The sequence below is a fragment of the Lepidochelys kempii genome, chromosome 20, assembly GCF_965140285.1.
Source record: "Lepidochelys kempii isolate rLepKem1 chromosome 20, rLepKem1.hap1, whole genome shotgun sequence".
Taxonomy (NCBI): Eukaryota; Metazoa; Chordata; order Testudines; family Cheloniidae; genus Lepidochelys; species Lepidochelys kempii.
In genome coordinates this window covers 4,623,802-4,644,130 of record NC_136399.1, presented here as the reverse complement: position 1 = coordinate 4,644,130, position 20,329 = coordinate 4,623,802, and the positions used below count along the sequence as shown (strand labels likewise).

General features: G+C 47.8%; 1 protein-coding gene across 4 annotated transcripts in view; it reads left to right on the top strand.

Moving 5' to 3' along the window:
• The first annotated feature begins 2,542 nt into the window (after positions 1 to 2,542).
• Positions 2,543 to 20,329, top strand: part of POU6F1 (POU class 6 homeobox 1) — a 33,942-nt gene continuing 16,155 nt past the window's right edge. For 2 of the 4 annotated variants that reach the window (XM_073318980.2, XM_073318978.2), the window contains exon 1: positions 2,545 to 2,815. The gene's annotated coding sequence lies outside the window, so the exon portion shown is untranslated. Of the gene's footprint in view, positions 2,816 to 20,329 lie in introns of all 4 variants that reach the window. The other 2 variants (XM_073318981.1, XM_073318979.2) reach the window with 2 other exon arrangements.

Here is a 20,329-nt window from a genome sequence, read left to right as displayed (position 1 = left end):
TATATGGTCACCATTACCGTAAACATGCCACAATCTTTAATGTATTACACAATACCTCTGTGAGGTCAGTTACTATTACTGAGGCTCACAGCAAGGAGACTTGCCCAAGGTTACACATAAAGCCTGTAGCAGAGGTGGGTGGATGTTGAACCCAAGTCTCAGGTTTGCAGCCTAAGCACTGGGCTGAGCCAAGCTATAGCAATGCACTGAGTTAACAACCCAATTCCTTATCCCAACAACTATTAATCCCTAGGGTCTAGCTCCAAAATCCTTGAAGTCAATGTGACTCATTCTACTGACTTCAAGAACTTTGTCTCAAGCCCTAGCAGAAAGCAAGTAACCTGGACAGCTAAGGAATGCAGGGTTGTTTGGCAGGCACATGTCATAGAAGCATAGAACTGAAAGTGACCTTGAGAGGTCATCTAGTCCAGTCGCTTACACTCATGGCAGGACTAAGTATTATCTAGACCATCCCTGACAGGTGTTTGTCTAAGCTGCTCTTAAAAATCTGCAACAATGGAGATTCCACAGCCTCCCTAGGCAATTTATTCCAGTGCTTAACCACCCTGACAGTTAAGAAGTTTTTCCTCAAGTCCAACCTAAACCACTCTTGCTGTAATTTAAGCTCATTGCTTCTTGTCCTATCCTCAGAGGTTAAGAAGAGCAATTTTTCTCTCTCCTCCTTGTAACAACCTTTTATGTATTTGAAAACTGTTATCATGTCCCCTCTCAGCCGTCTCTTCTCCAGACTGAACAATCCCAATGATGCACAATGTTTAATTTCCTCGGGACTGCATTGCTTGCGAGGAGTTGATACATTTTATTCTCTTCACCAGGCTTTTTAAGTACACGCACAGATCTCTCCAACAGCACTCGCTGTGTTGGAAATCAAAGCGTGTATGAGCACAGGTCTGCCTCGGGGCATTTAGGCCTGTAGGTAGGTTCAAGAGGCCAGCCAGGATGGCCTTATAAATAATGGTACAACAGTGATACTCAGACAAGGTTGAGGAGCCGCAAGTAGTTCTTTAATGTGTCTCCTGCAGTGCTTTGCAGCATATGATATTAAAACACCCTGTGCTTTAATTATTAACCAATCTAAGTTATTAACCAATCAGGATGTTTTTACTATATTCTTGTTACAGTGTGTATGGTAACACCCATTGTTTCATGTTCTCTGTGTATATAAATCTCCCCACTGTATTTTCCACTGCATGCATCCGATGAAGTGAGCTGTAGCTCATGAAAGGTTACGCGCAAATAAATTGGTTAGTCTCTAAGGTGCCTCAAGTCCTTCTGTTCTTTTTTACTATATTGTTAACCATGTGTAGGATACTTGATCAGTCTATATAAATAGAGAGAGAGCGACTACTGTGGTTCTTTTGGGTAATGATCATGAAGTTGGCTCCGGAACTATAATAGTCAGGCCTTGTAGGGCTCCAAGTGGAGGAACAGCCAGGCCACAAGCTGCTTCTGGTCCCACTAGGGGTCCTCTGATTGACTTCAGGAAAGGATGATAAGAACCACAGTTAGTATGGCATGCAGGCTTCTTTGCCTTCTGTGCTTGGAGAGTACTAGTGTTGAGAGTAACAGTACCATTAGCTCTTGCAACATTACTCTTGCAAAGTGCGGAAGGGACCTGCAATAACTGTGCTATTCCTCTCCTAGCCAAACCCCTGCTTTAACGTATATCTTCAAGGTTTCCAGTGCCCTTAACAGACACCCTGACCCCCGACTGCTAACTGGGCTGGCCCCTTGGAACAGTTTTCACGGTACGGTATAGTTTTGCTTTTATAAGAAGGGAGGGAGGGAGGGTTGCTACCTCTGAGGTACAAAAACCAGGACATCCGGGAAGATCCTGATCCGGTAACGCTGGACTGCTGGCAGTGTGCACTGAGGACCCTGACAGCGGCTGTCAGATTCGAAAAAGGAACGATCCTGGGAACACCTGGATGGGAGGCAACCTTAGTGACGTGCAGATTTCCAGGTCCAAGCTATGCCCCCTGAGAGAGCCAGATAAGGTGAGGAAACAGTCAGAGTCCTTTGTCCTGTCCTCAGGCGGCTCATGTGAATACTATTCTTAATGTATTAATTTATTATTATGAAATGCTGCATTAGGGTTTTGATGAGCTAGTTGAAGGGAGAGGGGGAGGAACGAATCAGCAAGTCAGGCCTACTTCGCCCGGCTCTGCCGGTGGTGACTTGCTGTATGACCTTGATGGGGGGCAGTGGTTTCACACACCCCCCTCCCACCCAGGCCTGAGATTCCCCCCACTGGGCGTCATGAACCAGCTCATGTTTGCCAAGTGCTGGGAGGGGAAACGCAAAGTGCCTGATACCAAAGGGGCACTTTTCAGGTTGGGGTGGTGGTGGTGGGGGGGTTATACAGGGAGATTTGGGGGGCGGAGGGAGGGTTGTTACAGGAGGGGGGGGTCCCTGCGCCCCCTCGAGGCCGCGGCCAGCTCTGCAGCCTGCGGGATGCGGCAAAGGCCTTTGCATAAATTATGTTCATGACGCAGCAGCTAAAAAAAAATCCAAGTAACCAAAAAAATCCCCTTCCCCCGCCGCAACTCCCCCAGCGGGGGCCCGGGGCTGAGGCGGCTGCAAGCGGGGGTGGCCCGGCGCAGAGCCCCGGGGATCTCGGTGCAAGGGCTGGGCTGGGCAGGCGGAGTGGGGGGGCTGCCGCCTCCATCCCCCCCACCCCCCTTTGTGTGCAGCAGACTCCGCTCCGCTGCTGTGAGATGAATTGTTAATTATTCCCAGCAAAAAAGCGGCTCGGAGCCCCGGCCCGAGCGGGGGGCGAGCGGCTGCCGGCGCGGTGAGTGCGGGGCCCGGGAGAGGGGGTGCGGTGGGGCGGGCAGGGGGGGCGGGGGGGACCCGGTTCGGTGAATATGCAATGGTCTTAATTAGCATAATTTATATATTTATGATAAAGAGAAAAACCGGGGCCGGGGCCGCTGCAAGCGGAGGAGCCGGGGCCGGGGGAGCCCGGGGAGACTGGGTCGTGGGGAGACGGGGATTGAGGGGGCTGCTGGGGTTGTGGGGGGGGGAGACCGAGGAGCCGGGGTTAAGGGGAGCCCGGAGGTCAGGAAGCCGGGGTTGGGAGCCCCGGGGATCGGGGCCCCCAGGGGTCGGGAGCTCAGGAGGTTCTGGGGTTTGGCGGGGAGACCAGGGGAGTCGGGGTGGGGGGGAGCCCCATGGATCGGAGCGACCTGGGCGTCGGGCGCTGAGGGGACCCGGAGATCGGAGGAGCCAGAGGCTGAAGGGGATTGGGGAGCCGGGCTTCGAGAGAGCCCCGGGGGCTGGGGGTGCTCCGGAGATCGGAGGAGACAGGGGTTGGGGGGACCCGGAGATCGGAGCAGCCCCGGGGATCGGGGGCTGGGGGGACCCCCAAGGATCGGAGCCTGGGGGACCCCTGGGGATCGGGGGCTGGGGGGGGACCCGGGATTCGGAGCGGATCCGGGGATCGGGGGAGACAAGGGTTGGGGGGCCCCGGAGGTCGGAGCACCCCCGGGGATCGGAGTCTGGGGGACCCCCGGAGATCGGGGGCTGCGGGGACCCGGGGTTCGGAGGGGATCCGGGGATCGGGGGAGACAAGGGTTGGGGGGACCCGGAGATCGGAGCAGCCTCGGGGGCTGGGGGGACCCGGGGATCGGAGGAGCCAGGGGCTGGGGGACCCCCGGGGATCGGGGGCTGGGGCGGACCCGGGGGTCGGAGGAGCCAGGGGCTGGGGGGCAGCGGGGAAGGGACCGCGGTAGGAACTGCCCGGATCGGGCAGCGGGGGCCGGGCTGTGCCCGCCCCGGGGGGCGCTGTGCTGTAGGCGGCGAGCAGACGGCGGGGCCCGGGGGTGAGGTCTCAGGCTGCACTGGGGGCTGCCGAGGCACCGGCCTGGGGGAGCAGCTGCCGGGGCCGGGCCATGGGGCTGAGCTGCCTGATTGGGAGGGAGACGCGTTGCAGGGACTGGGGTACCGGGGCTTTTCCTCCCTGCCGGGCTGTGTCTCATGCCTGGCTGGGTGGGGTGGGGCTGCCCCCTGCCTTTGGGCCCTGGAGCCCCCCTGCGCTGGGGGCTGGAGCCCCCTGGGTGGCTGGGGAGGGGCTGCCCCCGAGGCTGAGGAATATGTTACTGGGGCTAATTGCCACGAACTGGGGGTTTGTATTATCTCTGTCCAGGACCCCTTTAAGCATTCCCTGAGCTAGGTGCCCCTGTAGGGAGAGGGGCTTAGAGTCAGAGAGAAGCATCTCCCGGGGAAGTGCCTCTATGCCTAACTCTGCTACTGCCATGCTGGTGACCTTCAGCAAGTCATGTCACCTCCCTGCCTCAGTTTCCCTGTCTGTAAAATGGGCACAAACGATACTGACCTCCTTTGTAAAGCACTTTGAGGTCTACTGATGAAAAGCGCTAGATGAAAGGTGGGTATTATTGCTAGTGCTAATTTGCACCAGAGCAATGGAGGATAATGATGAATTTGATGGCACCCCAAACCCACAGGCTGGCAGGCACCCTGGACAGCAGTGGTCAGCACGACAGACACCCCAGTAGCTAAATATGTGTCCCTGATTTTTTACTGGGGTCTTTAGGCATTACTCCGATACAAATAAATAGGAATTACCAAAGGGAATGGAAACAAAAGATTCTGGAGTTGTCTTAAGGCTGCATTGGCTGGGCTTTGTATAGGGAAAGCGGCGAGCTCCATGTTCTCATCCCCTCAGGATGCTAACCTGATACAACTGCCGCTTCTAATGGTAACGATTGTACTTGCTTGTGACAAGGTGTTAAGACGCAGGTTGCCCTTCCCCCAGAGACAGCACTTATATGTTTCAGAGTAACAGCCGTGTTAGTCTGTATATGTTAGAGATGGAAAGAAGGAGCAGGCTGACCCAGAGGCTTATTGAGTAAACGGACTTCTTTATTGCAGTACTTGTTCCCCTCGACCCAGTTGTCGAGTAAGCCCCGAGTTAATCACGTCACACTCTTTTATCTAAGTTCATATGTAAATACCCACGTTTACTACAGCGCCCCCAAAACCTTTATTTAATAATATGAACACCAATATAATGAATATTAATAGTTATATACTGAATATAATTATACCCTACCCTGTTTACCGTTTACAGCATTAAGCATATTGTACAGACATGTCTTTACCTTGAAGATACCTTTCTTTGCAGTAATTGTAGCCACAAGTTCCCTTAATCAGCACTTCCCGGGGGAGGGAGGAAGAGGTAGGGTGACCAAACAGCAAGTGTGAAAAATCGGGATACGGGGTGGGGGGTAATAGGAGCCTATATAAGAAAAAGACCCAAAAATCGGGACTGTCCGTTTAAAATCGGGACATCTGGTCATCCTGGGAAGGGGCCGTGACCCTGAGCTCGTTTATGTAGCTGGGAGAGGGGAGATAACACTTCTTCACACAAAGATCCTTCAGACAACCATATTTCTCAAGCAACTGCAAGGCTTATCTATCCTTAACAAGCAGAAGGGAAGGGAAAAGGACAGCAGCTTTATCAAGCGAAGAATCAGTGCTTGCATGTGCCTCCCTCCCTATTACCATGATAGCGGCTACCCAGGTCTTTACTTAACCCTTACATACCCCAACATTATATATTAAAGGCTTTAAATACTAATAGACCTTGGTAGTAAGAGTTGCTTGACCAGGAAACACCTGTTGAGACAGATGTCCTGCCAGTGGGGGGGGGGGGGGGCGATCAGGGCCATGGAAATGCCCGGCAATACCGCATTTGACGCACTGAGCAGTATGACCTTCCATCCTTGTCTCCAAGGAGCTGGCTTTATTCTCTGTCTCACCTTTTGCAGTCAAAGTGACCAAATGTTTTTGGGCATGAAATATTAAGAAGAAACCAGCCGATTTTTCTCATGCATTCCCATCACAATTACGCACATGGTGGTGGTGGTTTTACCACCCGAGCTACATAGGTATTGATTGGGGAGGGAATGTTAGGTTTCTGCAGGATTACTCAGGTGCCACCCTGTTGGAAAGCTGGGAGATGTGCATTTTTTTAGGTTAGGCTTGCTTGGTAAGTGACATATTTTTATGTTGGCAGGACCTGCCGGAATCAATATTATGAACTTCCTTCACAACTGATAGACTGAGTTTATGGTTAATGTACTGGACTGGGATTCAGGAGATCTGAGTTCTGTGCCTGGCGCTGCAGTAGGCTTCTCACCTGACCTTGGGCGATTCACTTAATCTCTCAATACCCTAGCTGTAAAACAAAGATAGTAATACTTCCCGCCCTCTCAGGAGAAAGTAACGAATGTGCGGTCCGGAGATACTTGTAAACAAATACGGCTTCCAAGACCACACTGACCGAATTCAGGAAGATGTCAAGCAAACATATTATTAGGATTTGTATTATAGTAGAACCCTTTGTGCTGAGTGTGGTACGAACCCATAGGGAGAGAGTTTTTGCCCTGAAGAGCTTACAATCAAAATAGACAAAGGGTGGGAGGGAAAACAAGCCACGGGGCAATTAAGTGATTTGCCCCAGGTCATCCAGCAGGTCGAGGACAGAGCTAGGAACAGATCTCCTAATCCAGTGGGTCGCACTGGCTCTCTAATAGAGTATCATCCTTATTTCGAAGGTTGCAGCGATTGTAACAAGGGAAAAATAAACGTTTATTTTAAAGGTACTAACAGGGTTTGGCAAATAACTGGGAGTTAAACCCAGAAATTGGCAGGAGTTATTGAGTCACGTCTGGCTTCTTTGTTTTTTAATGTATTTAGTAAAATGTTCTGGATGCAGATGAAAGCTCCCTGTTCGTTACTCACTGCTCCACTTGCCTTGAAACGGGAATGGCAAGTGTATCGGTAAAGGGATTGGCAGGTTGTCTCTGGCTTTCCTTGAAGTCCCAGTTATGGCAACAGGTTCTGGAGTCTGCCCATGAGCAATCGACTGCAGGATCAGGGCTAAAAAAACTGCCAACCAACTACTGGCAAATGCAAGTGACCTCTAGTTCCTTTGCACAGATGCCAGTAAGTACGTCAACGTAAAATAAGGTTTCAGAGTAACAGCCGTGTTAGTCTGTATTCTCAAAAAGAAAAGGAGTACTTGTGGCACCTTAGAGACTAACCAATTTATTTGAGCATAAGCTTTCGTGAGCTACAGCTCACTTCATTGGATGTGTGAGCTGTAGCTCACGAAAGCTTATGCTCAAATAAATTGGTTAGTCTCTAAGGTGCCACAAGTACTCCTTTTCTAATTGGCTAATGTAGTGCCAATCTTTAAAAAAGGGAAGAAGGAAGATCCTGGGAACTACAGGCCAGTCAGCCTCACCTCAGTCCCTGGAAAAATCATGGAGCAGGTCCTCAAAGAATCAATCCTGAAGCACTTGCATGAGAGGAAAGTGATCAGGAACAGCCAGCATGGATTCACCAAGGGAAGGTCATGCCTGACTAATCTAATCGCCTTTTATGATGAGATTACTGGTTCTGTGGATGAAGGGAAAGCAGTGGATGTATTGTTTCTTGACTTTAGCAAAGCTTTTGACACGGTCTCCCATAGTATTCTTGTCAGCAAGTTAAGGAAGTATGGGCTGGATGAATGCACTATAAGGTGGGTAGAAAGCTGGCTAGATTGTCGGGCTCAACGGGTAGTGATCAATGGCTCCATGTCTAGTTGGCAGCCGGTATCAAGTGGAGTGCCCCAAGGGTCGGTCCTGGAGCCGGTTTTATTCAATATCTTCATAAATGATCTGGAGGATGGTGTGGATTGCACTCTCAGCAAATTTGCGGATGATACTAAACTGGGAGGAGTGGTAGATACGCTGGAGGGGAGGGATAGGATACAGAAGGACCTAGACCAATTGGAAGATTGGGCCAAAAGGAATCTGATGAGGTTCAATAAGGATAAGTGCAGGGTCCTGCACTTAGGACGGAAGAACCCAATGCACAGCTACAGACTAGGGACCGAATGGCTAGGCAGCAGTTCTGCAGAAAAGGACCTAGGGGTGACAGTGGACGAGAAGCTGGATATGAGTCAGCAGTGTGCCCTTGTTGCCAAGAAGGCCAATGGCATTTTGGGATGTATAAGTAGGGGCATAGCGAGCAGATCGAGGGATGTGATCGTTCCCCTCTATTCGACATTGGTGAGGCCTCATCTGGAGTACTGTGTCCAGTTTTGGGCCCCACACTTCAAGAAGGATGTGGATAAATTGGAGAGAGTCCAGCGAAGGGCAACAAAAATGATTAGGGGACTGGAACACATGAGTTATGAGGAGAGGCTGAGGGAGCTGGGATTGTTTAGCCTGCAGAAGAGAAGAATGAGGGGGGATTTGATAGCTGCTTTCAACTACCTGAAAGGGGGTTCCAAAGAGGATGGCTCTAGACTGTTCTCAATGGTAGCAGATGACAGAACGAGGAGTAACGGTCTCAAGTTGCAGTGGGGGAGGTTTAGATTGGATATTAGGAAAAACTTTTTCACTAAGAGGGTGGTGAAACACTGGAATGCGTCACCTAGGGAGGTGGTAGAATCTCCTTCCTTAGAGGTTTTTAAGGTCAGGCTTGACAAAGCCCTGGCTGGGATGATTTAACTGGGAATTGGTCCTGCTTTGAGCAGGGGGTTGGACTAGATGACCTTCTGGGGTCCCTTCCAACCCTGATATTCTATGATTCTATGATTCTATGATTCTTTTAACGTAAAATAAGGCATTCTTGTGGGTGGGAGGTGCTCTTTAAAGTTTGCAGAAGCTGCACATGCTTTGCAGACATGAATTCCCTCTTGTGATTTCTTCAGTCCTGAAACTCAGCTTGAAGCCGCGGTTCATTACAGGCAGCCCTACGGCCCACTGCTATTTGTCTCAAAGTACATTTAACAGTAACCAATTTGTAATTCTTTCTGCTGACGAAACTGTCATCTTAGGTCAGCAGAGCAGACTGATCTGATGACAGCCCACTTTATAGCAACTCAGTACAGATTTTCATAGCTTTACGGTAAGGTTGGAGCGGCTGTCCTTTATGTGTCACAAATGAGTTTTCATTGGCTTGGCTGGTGGAGTTAGCTGGCCCGGCCCAGCCCTGGCACAAGCTTTCCAGGAAAGAGGCTCACTCCTCTTGTAGGAGATAGTAACCAAGAGCTTTGGGGAGCGGCCGTATGTTCCAAAGTTATCCTGGTGGCAGAAATCTCTGTCTTCGAAGATAGTATCAGAGGGGTAGCCGTGTTAGTCTGTGTCCACAAAAACAACAAGGAATCCGGTGGCACCCTAAAGACTAACAGATTTATTTGGGCATAAGCTTTCGTGGGTAAAAAACCCCACTTCTTCAGATCATGGAATCGAACTCTGATCAGAGGCTGTCTCTGATTTTTCATTACCCCTCCCCCCCCATCTTTAGGAGTTTAAAAATAGCCATAAAACTTCACTCTGAAACGTGCCAAGCAGGGTGCATTCCCCGGGGAGCAAATGCACATTTTCAGAAACATTGGATAGGCCATTTTGAAGCTCCCAAGCACAGAACTGAAGTTTCCCCCTATTATATAGAGTGGATTTTGGTTGTGGTTTTATTTTTACCTTCAGAAGGAGGAATCCGGTTTTGTTTCAGCAAACAGTTGGGGTCTGTCCTATGATGGTTACTTGTAGACCAGTTGCACCCTATGTCTGATGCTCAGTTCACTAAGACCACTTTGCACTGTTCTGGTGCAAATGGGGATTTCAAATGAGCATATGTTACATTTACTTGCCTCCTTGGAGAGCCACAGTGATGGGAAGGGGCATTACTGTAAATGAGAATCAAGCCATGCCTGTTGCTCTGGGAATAACTCTTCTGCTACATTAAGGGATGAGTAAGGGTGCTGGAAGTTTGCCCTGCTGTTGTGCCTAGATGTGTGTATGCATGTTTCTAGCCTTTAACCTCTTTGCGAATCCCAGTCCCAGGGCTCGTCTTAATCACGAGTAAACGTGATTTAGAGTAGTTGAGTTGGGCAACATGCTGCAGAGGAAAGGATGGGCATGCTGTCCACTGGTCATATGCTATTCCTGGCTCCACCACTGGCCTGCTGGGTGACCGCAGGCAAGTCACGTCACTGCCCCCTGCCTCAGCTTTCCCATCTGTAAAATGGAGATAATGATACTGACCTCCTCTGTGAAGTGAAGATCTGCTGATAAAAAGTGCTACAATATTATCGTTGTTTTATTATATTAGAGTGTGGCTGGAAAGGACTAATTGGATAAGTACCCAAAATGTGATTTCAGTGGGAGCTAGGTGTCTAAATACCTCTGAGAATCTCAGCCTTAAGTGCTGAAGTCACTTTTTTAAAATGGGGCTTGTGCTCCTAAATGACTTAGGAGCTTTGGAAATTGTTGCTCATAAATCCCCATTTATATAGACTGTAACTGACATGAGCATCTGCCTTCGAGCAAGATTGGCTTGTTTATTTTTATGAATATTTATTTAGAATTACACTAAACTGGGATTTAAGACTGAGGTGCTTTTTCTTTTCTATCTGGACACTGCTTCAGACTGTAAGAAACAATGTGTGATTCAACCATACTAAATGGGGGCCTGTCCTCTTAGGGGTCTGATGCTGTAATTGAATCTTTCTCTCTGGGGACCTGATTCCAGGATCAGAGCCTAGATCAGAACTGTAGGAAGAATGGGCGAGTGGATTGAGAAGGAGCCCAGGGTTTGTGTGCTCCTGAGTGTTAGTGTTCATTCTGCCAGTGATTCACTGTGTGATGCTAGACAAGTTACTCCTTCTGCCTCAGTTTCCCCTTCAGTAAATGCAGTTGGTAATATTTGCCTTCCTCTGATAACATTGTGACGTTAATTGTGAAGTACTTTGAGATTCCCAGAGGAAAAGGTTTGGTCAAAATGCAAACAAAGGTTTAGTGTTTTGTGGGGGAGGCTGTTGGGGGGAGGAATTAATTGCAAAACCAGGTTGAAATGTCCTTAATATTCTGAAAACGAATATGAATGGAAAAGAGGGAGATTAAACATGAGGCACAACATTTGTGCTTGGACCCATGTGATGATGAATGGCTTTTTATGATTAAATGCAGGGTTTAATTTAATTAAATTGCAGTTTAGACCTTTAGGTAGCTTCATTGGAAAAGCAAATGTTTGTGGTCTTTGTGAGTTCAAGTTTGTCCATTTAATTGATCTCTCAAGAGATACAAGTGCAACCAGTCTGAAAGATACAACAATCCCTGCAGACCACTTAAAGTCTTAAACAGTGAGAATAAGGACTTGTGTACAGGGAGAAACTGACCAGAATAGCTATTGTGACATAAACTACTCTACAAAAGCAGTTGTGGTCAGTTTCCTCTTGTAGACAGGCATTTAGTCACATACATGTGAAGGAGGGGAGGGATAGCTCAGTGGTTTGAGCATTGGCCTCCTAAACCTACGGTTGTGAATTCAATCCTCGAGGGGGCCATTTGGGATCTGGGGCAAAAATTGGGGATTGGTCCTGCTTTGAGCAGGGGGTTGGACTAGATGACCTCCTAAGGTCCCTTCCAATCCTGATACTCTACGATTCTAAGAACCTTTAACTCCATGAATTTTGTGCTGAATGGCTTTACAAATTGGGAATACTGATTTAGTTGGGGATCGGTCCTGCTTTGAGCAGGGGGTGGGACTAGATGACCTCCTGAGGTCCCTTCCAACCCTGATGTTCTATGATTCTATGATACTACAAAAATGAGAGGCAGGTTTTCATTTGGCATGAGTCAGCATAACACCACCCAAGTCCGTGACACAATGTCACCCTGCACCAGCCCTAATATGAACCTGAGTGACTGCGAAATTGCTTTATGGGCTCGATCCTGCAAGATGTCGAGCACTTTGTTCCCAAACTATCGGAGCGCTTCAGCACATGCTTAACTTTAAGCATATGAAATCACCCGCCTTGCTCAACGTTAAAACCACATGATGTTCTTAAGTGTTTTGCTGTATGGGGACCAGAGTGCATGATTGAACCCCTAACTCTGGATGGCAGAAGTGGGAGGCTCAGCAGTCTCAAAGCTTCTGATGCCTCATGTCTTAGTCTCCTCTTGTGCTATTAACCACTGGTGCAGATATCAGCACTGTAATTTCAGCCTTTTGTAACGGGTAACCTCTTTCCCTAGCCCCCTTAATACTGAGCCCCAGTGCATTGTGGCTGCCCATTTTCCATTCAGTGTGTGCATGATCTAACCCACAGTTGTACTTAGGATACACTCCCTGATGGGTTAGCACTGGTGTAACGGAACAGGAAGTGGTGGTCAGCAATAGGGTAATCACAGTCTTGCCTTGGCCTAGTGAAATGGTGCAGTGTCCCAGAAGGTTGGGGCTAGTTGCCTTACAGTAGAACCCAGGATCCATTTCAGATTGGTAGGGAAGATGGTTCAGATTCTCCATGCCTCAGTTTCCCCATCTGTCAAATGGGGATAATGGTGCTGACTTCCTTTGTAAAGTGCTTCAAAAGCTATGGCTGACAAGAACTATTATCATCATTCGTTACTATTCCCTTTGCTTGCAGGCTCATGGGCCCCTTCCGGTGGGGTCCAAACTTGCTCCCATCGAATCAATGGGAACTTTGTCATTAACTCCAACAGAAACAGAATTTAGTTGGTAATATTGACATTTCTGTGGCACTCCCCACTTTAGTACCTGAGCATATAACACACCTCAGTACAGGAGCCCTCACAGTACTCCAATGAGGATGGGCATTAATTTTTCAAAGGTATTTAAGGCACCTAAAGATGCGGATGGGTGCTTAGTGGGATTTCTAAAAGGCTTATAGCACGTTACTCGTCTAATTCCCATTGATTTCTCTGGGAGTTGGGGGCCCAATTAGCTTAGGCGTTTTTGAAGACAACACTAGGTACCTATCTGTGTCCGTAGATGCCTAAGCACCTTTGAAAATCTGACTCTTCGGACTTCTCACCTGTGGCATGTTTGTTCAAAGTGAGATTCCCACTGGAATGGTATCCAGGCCGTCACATCTCTGACTCATCAACACTAGTAATTAACACATCAGTTATAGTCACAGTGAAAACTGGAGCTTCGTAAATCATCTTCTCCCTCTCTTTTCCAATTCTTTTTTATTATTAGTAGTATAATTTAGTGCATTTCAGTTTCTCGTCACCATCTGTTGTGAAATGGCTGTTTTCGTGCTGCGTGCGCTCAACACCACCATCTGGGCACATGATTTGTCCCATTGATTGCAAAAATGTGCGAAGAAGCAAAATGAAATGGTATGACACACTCGCAGAATATCTGCTCAATGAGCACCAGCCCGTGAGGAAATCCAAGCCATGCCACGGAACTGCACTGAGCTTGACATTATGAAATGTCTGTTTAATCGTCCATCACGCTAATGGGTCTTTTTGCACCACACTGAGAGAGATCTCGGCTTCTCTTCTCTGCCCATTATTTGACTCTGCTGCACTGGGAAGGCCTGAAAAGATGGAAGTATCCTGCTCTGATAAATACAGTAGATAGAACCTGATTAGTGAGTCTTGTTCACTCTTGTTAGACTGTACCTGAGATTCTGAAAGTGGCTCTTCATCTTGTTTTGTTGCTGTAGATCTGTGCAGAGATAAACTTCCCATAAGCCGCAAGTATGTTTCCCGTCTCGAGCTGCTCTTTGCTGCAGTTTTTAGTGTAACTTTGATCAGCAAAACTCCAAGGCTCTGTTGAAAGAGCCCTTTTTTTTTTAATCCTCTGCACACTTTGAAGAAGGCGTCTTGCACTGAACTTCATTCTGATTTACACAAAGGCCATTTTATACCTCTCTGGCAGGGCAAAGGCACCTTAAAGTGTGTGTAACTGTAAAGGCTTATGCTGCTTTTTAAACACTCCATTGTGCCCAGGTGCCTCCTTGGGAAAGCGCATGGGATTTTGTTTGTTTTTCACCGTTTCCTGGAGACGTTCCTAAAATGCACAAACAGGAGGGATGTGACTGGGGAGCAGATGAATAACCTTGGGAGGACCAAGAGAGCTGGGGCATTTTCAGCACCAAGCTTTTTTATTTTGCAGCACAGCGAGTGAAATCATAGAAGCTGATCACGCTGAAGCATTTGCCCAGCTCCCTATGGGAGACAAGTGCACAAAACTCTCCCGACTCGTCCCAAGATTGTGCTTTGCCCAAAGCCGAAAAGCAAATGAGTACCCAGCATTAGAACTCAGAATTTCCTGGGTTCTACTCTTGTGATTTTTCTAACAGACCAGCTAATAACTGCTCAGTCCCATCTCCTGCCAAGAATGACACTCACTCAGTCACTAGAGAGTGTGTTTGGAATTATACCTTTCCTTAAACAGCTGTTCCTGGTGTCAGCGTTCACTGCAAAGGAAAGTTGCAGTGAGGCACAGATGTCTGGCTATTTTTTAAATATGCACTGGCTTTTTAGGAATGTGTCCACTGAATATCAAGCAGTCTCCCTGTGGGTGCTCAACACTGCCGCGATTTTTACCATTTTGTTGTATTTTTAAAATTATAGCAATCTTAAATTTTGAAATGAAAAGTCGTTTTGACAATTTCAGAACTTTTTAGTCGAGTGGAAAAATTTGTCGAGACTGGCCCCCCTTTCCTGTGAAAAGTTTTGGCTTCTTTAAATGGGCAACTTCTGATGAAAACGTTTTCCATCAAAAAATTCCCCATCAGCTTTACTACGCTGTGAGATTCACATTACCTGGCTCTTGATGGCAGACTCCCAGTGAGGGTTCAGCACATGAAGGAAAGCTCACCAGGAATCAGCAGCTGCATTTCTTTAGCCTCTGAGGGGGTGTCTACACTGGTATAATTTCCAGCTCCAGCAGACACCCCTGCACTAGGTCTGATCAAGCTAGTGACCTAACAATAGCAGTGTAGCCGCGGCTGGGAATGGGCTAGCCGCTCTAAATGCATACCTAGGATTTCAGATGGGATTGTACTCAGGGGGCAGCTACACCGCCCACGCAGGTGTGGCTATGCTAAATGCTGTTTTTCCTACGTGAGCTAGATCATAGAATCATAGAATATCAGGGTTGGAAGGGACCTCAGGAGGTCATCTAGTCCAACCCCCTGCTCAAAGCAGGACCAATCCCCAATTTTTGCCCCAGATCCCTAAATGGCCCCCTCAAGGATTGAACTCACAACCCTGGGTTTAGCAGGCCAACGCTCAAACCACTGAGCTATCAGAGCTAGTGTGGGTGCCTCTGGCCAAGCTACAAGTTACATCTCCAGCTGCAGGGCAGACACACAATAAGGGTCAGTCCGCGCACACGTTTTTTACCGATTTAACTGTATCGGTTTAGAAACAGATGTCGTTAAAGCAGTAAAACCCTTTCGTGTGGGCACAGTTATACTGGTCCAAAGGTGCTAAAAAAGGGCTTGTTCAGGCAGAAAAATGATGTGGCTTTATACAGGTATAATTAAAGTGGTACAACCCCCTTAATGTACATGCAGGTCTAGTATAAATGTGTTTCTACCTGTATAGTTGGGTCCCATGCGGGAAGGGAACCGGGAGGCCAGTATACACTACAAAAGCTCTGCCGTATAACTGTATTGGCACAGCCTTCTGGATGCAGCTTATACCGGCAAAAGGACACTTGAAACCACCTCCCCAAGAAACATAAACTATACCAGCAAAAGGACACTTACAGAGATGAGCTGCTTTCCACACAGGGGGATTGCTTGTGTGATGTTTTTACAGTCTTAATCAACATAGCTATGACAGCAAAGATCTGTATAATATTATAAAAGATAATATAATATCTGTATAATATTATAAAAGATCTGTATAATAGGTTATACATACCAGTATATTAATCAGTTTAAAAAAACCAACCCTTAAATGAAGTAGCTAAATCAGTATGCAAACTGTGCGTAGAGCAGACCTAAGGTAAAATGACAGGAGTAAGCTTTACAGGTGTGAGCATCTTTATATTATTTTATGTATTTGTGTTACCATAGCACCTGGAAACCGCAGTCATGGCTCTGGACTCCATTGTGCAAGGTGCTGTACAAACACAGAAGGAAAAAAAGACAGGCTCTGCCCCAAAAGAGCAGACAATCACCAGTATTACCAGATCCCGACCCAGGGATGATCCCACTCTAATGCTGTTGGTGCACAAGCATGCCCCAACTCTAAACAGGGAAACGGGTACGCCTGTATGTACACCAGGCTGAAGTATTGTGGACGGGATTTTTAAAGGCATTCAGCACTGGATGGACCCCGATTCTAATTGAAGTCAGCAGGAAAATTCTCAGTGAGAGCAGGTTGAGTGAATGCTGAAAATTTCCACTCTCTGCTGCTTAGGCTGATGAGGTGATACAACATTTCAGGCTGCTTTTAGAAGGTATTGAACAGAAACCCTCCATAAACAGAATTTGTGCCCGGGCAAACAGTGAACAGCCCAGCTAACAACATCCTTAGCCCTTTTATTTTTCAATAGCTAGCTAGCTAGCTCGATACAGATGTTCCTGCTGAGTTTGTTCAGAAACAGCTTGTTAATTGGTCTCTATACGCAGCAGCCTTGGTATTGCTCATTGCTGTTTATTCACGTCCTGCGTTTGCAAAGCTGGAAGATTTTACTGCAGGTTTCATTATGCCTGTGTGCAAAAGATGTCTCCGTCAAACAGTATTATTTAGTACAGCCGCAGCAGAGAAAGCCGGGACAGGGCTTGTCTTGGGTCTTGTCTGTACGAGCAAGCTGAATCTTTGTAACGAAAGGGGTGAATATCAATCACGTTGATGGTGCCAGTGTAAACCCCTGTGTGGACTGTGATTTTTGGTTGAAAACGGGCTTATTTCGGTTTAGCTTAAAGGAATTTAAGGAGTTTAGACCAAACTGTTATAAACCACTCTGAAACCAAAACCGGAGTGTCCAGTTTAACAAACCAGTTTGAATTTGCGTGTAGACAAGGCCTGATAAAAAAGATCTCTCCAGTGGACATTTCTCTGCCTTGACTACCTCCTGGGACAAACCAAATTCAGCCCTGGTATAAACAGGCTGAGTTTCCATTGATAAGCATGAGAACTGTGCTGAGTTATTCTGTACCGGGACTGAATTTGGTCCGATGCCTTTAAAAACATTGCAGCTTTAGTTATGAAACCTGTTCTCTAATTGACGGGGGGGCCGATGCTGCCCCCCTACTCCAGTCTCTCTATGCCTCTCCAGCAGCATGGAGGGGTTGTGAATGAGCCGCAAAGGGCAGAGGAGAATTCCCCCAGCAAAGAGCTGCCATGTGCATAATTGTGCTGTTCCCCTCTTACCAGCTCAGGTGCAGGAGACAGAAAGGGGAAGGAGCCATAATGCTCAGTGCTAAGGGGATCCCGGGTGGTGGTACCACCTGAGAAAGGCTGCTTGAGGATAGAACAGCCCCTGGGGCTGCTCTAACTTATCCAGAGAGCCTTTTTGTGGGGTCAACGGTTATTTACGATTTGCATTATAGTAGAACCTGGAAACCCCAGGTGAGATAGTGACCCTATTGTGGTAGGGTCTATAAAGTGAAGGATAGTCCCTGCCCCAAAGAGCTTACAGTCTCCTCCCAGAGACACACAGCAGGTCTTACTGCTGCCAGGAGACCAGCAAACCAGTCACTAGCCACCACCCTGTCCAGCTCACAGATCTTCCCTTCCTGGTGGAATGACTGTACATTCGGCTCATCTCGTCTCTTCGTCACAGGAGGTTTTGCAGCTTTAGTTCTCTGCTTTTTCTTTCCACCGGCACGTCCCTGGCGCAGCAAGTGTCCCTCGCTCCAACTTTTCCTGCCGGTTCCTGTGCTCTGGCTGTAGGAGAACTAATTAACTATTAATAACGCCAGATGCATCGAAGAGCTACCTGATGGCCCCTGACTCTGTTCTCTGTTGCACTGGAATAAATTGTTAATTAAAGCAGGCACCGGCATCCCATGGCGTTTGGCTACTCTGAAGTCAAAGCGAGATTTAAAAACTTTTATCAGATATTACAGATCAGTCACTCGGCTGATCTCAATCAGTTCAGTCGCTCAGGCAGCAGGGTCTAAACCTATTAAAAGCCACCGAGCGTAGCGGAGAAGACGGCATTGGTTCTGGGCCGCGCCCCCTGGGATCTGTTTGAATGTTTAGGTTGTGATTCTCAGAGCCAACTAGGGGGATAGTTTTAAAGGGAGCTGGGCAGCTACATTTACAGTTTAGTGTGTGCAGCAGCTAGGAGTTGCGTAGTATCCCTTTAAATAGTTTGTGAGCCTTCTAATGGTGCTCACTGGGTTTTATGTTTCAGAAGCCAACAGACTACTGCCAGTAGCATGTATATGTCTATAGGTTGCTTGTTGTATATAGTTAGTAAACACAGTTACTCGGACTCCGCTGTGTTTCTGTGAGGTTCCTTCCTGCAGTAATAATTCCACACACTGTTTAAAGGGACACTACCCAGTTACTACACACTGCATATTGTAGCGGTGTCATTTTGGCCTCATTGCTGTTAACGGGCCAGGATTTCATCCTATATTATTAAAACATGAGTGCACATCATAATAACATGCACACCCAACGTCTGCTCCAAAGTCCCAGTGCTAATCTTTAAAGCCACCTGCCGATCAGCTGTTTGGTGGGCCCTACCGATCAGCTTCTCCCTTTCCCCCCAGCAGCTCCCGCCTGCTGCCGATCAGTTGTTCGGTGGTGGGCGGGAAGTGCTGGGGAGGAGAGAGAGGTGTGAGGGTGGGAAGAGATGAAGTAAAGGCAGGGCGCAGGCAGGGCGTGCTCAGAGAAGGGGTGGGGCCTCGAGGGGAGGGTGCGGGAAGAGGCGAGCGAGGGTGAGGCTTTGGGAGGAGGAGTGGAGTGGGAGTGGGGCCTCGAAGTGGAGCAGAAGAACATAAGAACGGCCATACTGGGTCAGACCAAAGGTCTATCAAGCCCAGTATCCTGTCCTCTGACAGTGGCCAATGGCAGATGCCCCAAAGGGAATGAACAGACAGGTTATCATCAAGTGATCCATGCTCTGTCACCCAATCCCAGCTGCTGGCAAACAGAGGCTAGGGACACCATTCCTGCCCATCCTGGCTAAGAGCCATTGATGGACCTATCTTCTATCTTCTGTGAACCTATCTAGCTCCCCTTTGAACCCCAGTATAGTATTGGCCTTCACAATGCCCTCTGGCAAGGAGTTCCAGAGGTTGACAGTGCATTGTGTGAAAAAATACTTTCTTATGTTTGTTTTAAACTTGCTACCTATTAATTTCATTTGGTGGCCCCTTGTTCCTGTATTAGGAGAAGGAGTAAATAACACTTCCTTATTTACTTTCTCCACACCAGTCATGATTTTATAGACCTCTACCATATCCCCCCTTAGTCACCTCTTTTCCAAGCTGAGAAGTCCCAGTCTTATTCATCTCTCCTCAAACAGAAGTTGTTCTATACCCCTAAACATTTTTGTTGCCCTTTTCTGAACCTTTTCCAATTCCAATATATCTTTTTTGACATGGGATGACCACATCTGCGCACAGTATTCAAGGTGTGGGTGTACCATGGATTTATATAGAGGCATATATTACATATATTTATAAAAATATGATATTTTCTGTCATATTATCTATCCCTTTCTTGATAATTCCCAACATTCTGTTCGCTTTTTTGACTGCTGCTGCACATTGAGTGGATGTTTTCAGAGAACTGTCCACAATGACTCCATGATCTCTTCCTTGAGTGGTAACAGCAGGAAAAGCTGAAAGTTGGCATCCATGCCGTCTTGGACCGTCTTAAAGGGACCCTGATTTTCAGAAAGTGCTGAAGGCCCCACTTTGGAAAAGAGGACCTTTTTAGGTCTCTCATGTTAGGCACCCAGGAAAAAAAATCACTAGTCCTTTCAAGCCTTGAGGGTCCTGTGCCCAGGGAAGAGGCAGTGTTCTCTTTGGAAACAGCTGCTCTTTAAGGCTGGAATTTTCAGCGGGTTTATGGGAGTTAGACGCATAACCCCCACGGACAGTGGGAGAGGAAAATGCCAGCCTAAAGAAATGTGTTGGCATGAGTCTGGTTTTCCAAGGAGTGGGAGAATGGTTTGATCCTGAGGGGTGAGTTTCGCATTTCTGTTGGTGGATTCTCATCTCCTGGGATGATTTCTCCTCCCAAAATCAGTAGACATTCTTGCACTGATCCATTGCTTCGCTTGGGGTGAGGTGGCGCTGGGTATTTCTAGTGGAATCTCCAGCGCCTCTTTCTTCTCTCATTGGCTGTTCAGCCCTTCCACTTTACTAAGTGAATCCCACTCGCGCACAGACACACACGCCTTGTGAGATATGATCAATATTAGCTCACCCGCCTCCCACACCCAGCATAGAGAAGGGGACTCTGACATACCAACCCCTTCCCAAGGAAATTAGTGGTAGAACTGGGAGTAGAACCCAGGAGTCCTGGCTCCAAACCATAGCCGCCAA